Consider the following 2,013-nt stretch of genomic DNA (forward strand, 5'->3'; position numbering starts at 1 on the left):
AATAATTATATTAAATTTAAAACTTTTAACGTTTTAGTTTGCATACACATAACAATTAGTTTTTTATTTCTTGTACTGATTAAAAATACCTAACTGTTGAATATTCATTTTATTTATCACACCTAATTAAATTTATACTGTATTGTTTCATTTAAATGTAACTTGATTTTATATTTGACTGTGAACATATTTCTTCTTGGATTTTATTTAAATAGTATGAACATGTAATAATAAAATATTTTTTTGTTGCAGTGCGATCATCACCACCACACCAGCAGGAACAGCTGCAGCCGTCTCTTCGTTATCATCGCGTGTCGCGAGTGATTTCGGCCGGGAGTGTTCTGGAGCGTCCGAATTCGAACGTCGAAGCTTCCAACACCCGGGATTTCGGAACTTCCGGGATTCTGAGTCTTGGAAACTTCGAAATTCGAATCCCAAGACCTTCAACCCTGTGGGAAACCACAGTTTTGAAGGCTTTGGGGCTCGAATTTTGGAGTTTCTGAGACTTAGTATCCTGGAAGTTTCGAATTTCGTGTGTGGGGGGCTTCTAGTTCGAATTTTGACGCTCCAGTTTTCGGGGAGCGTCCCGGACGCTCTTCGAATCACAAAAACCTTCCGCGCTAAACCTGGTAGACGTGAAAAATTCATTTTTGTCTTTTTTTTTAAATAAAACACGTACGCTGAGTTATGGTCTTTATTTGGTAGTATATCCCCTCCCCCCGTGTTTTCATTCACTCCCTCACACACACCCCCACACACACACACACACATTCGCACACACATTCACTCCCTCTCATTCATACATACACTCTCTCCCTCTCTTGCACACACACATACAATCATACACTCATTCGCGCTCTCTCTCTCTCGTACACACTCATTCTTCCAGTCATACGCATACACAACCTCACATTCTCTCTCTCATGCACATTCTCTCTCTCACACCTTTACCCATACGCACACGCATATCCTCTCTTTCTCACTCTCATACGTACACATTCACTCTGTCGAACACATACAATCTGTCTTTCTCTCTCTCTTTCATACATACAGGTACGTCCTCTCTGATTCACATACGCACTTTTCCTCTCAATACATACACACTTTCGCTTTCATTTATACGCACTCGCCCTCTTGATTCATACGTACACGCTCCCTACTCATACATTTCTCTCATTCATACCACTCTCTTTTTCATTCCATACATACATACTCTCCCTCTCAGATACATATACACACAGATGTCATTCTTCATCATCATTCACATTCGTACGCACCTTCTATCTCATTCACGCTCACTTCACACAAATATGCAGCCCCTGATGCATTCGTCTCACATACGTTCACCCCACTCTCATATGCATCCCCTTCATTCTCATACATGCGCACACATGTCTCTCTCTCTTCCACTCACAAATACCCTTTCGTTTCACTCATCCCTCACAAATACTACCATCCCCAAATTGCACACAAATTTACATTCATTTTCATACCTCATTCTCACTTTTACTCCCATGTATTCTCATTTTCACTCGACACACGTACTCTCAAACTCTCCCCAAAATAAATTCCCGTTGCCCCTTTTTATTATTACAGCAATCTTGACAATAAAATTTGCATGTAGAAATATATCAATATGTGATAAATTATGGTCGAACATAATGTTCTATCCTAACTTAAATAATAATTTCTAAGATACATACATAATGTTGATAAACTAAATCCTTAAATATACATTAATACAATTTAAATAGTTGGTAAAATACATAATACATTAATTTAAACAAATTATTAAATATTTATTACAGTACATTTGAATTAAACATTCAAAGTGGATTTATTGATTGTAATTTTACTTGTCTTCAGATTTTCGCTTCTTTTCGTTGATAATTATTATTATAGAAATGTTATTAAAGTTTAAATATAAAAGTTTCATAGAATTGTGAATACAAGTAAAAAATACAAAGTTATGTTAAATTGTAAAAAATATCATTAAATTGAAATTAATTAATA

Source organism: Agrilus planipennis, unplaced genomic scaffold (genome assembly GCF_000699045.2).
Source record: "Agrilus planipennis isolate EAB-ADULT unplaced genomic scaffold, Apla_2.0 scaffold144, whole genome shotgun sequence".
NCBI classification, from domain to species: Eukaryota; Metazoa; Arthropoda; class Insecta; order Coleoptera; family Buprestidae; genus Agrilus; species Agrilus planipennis.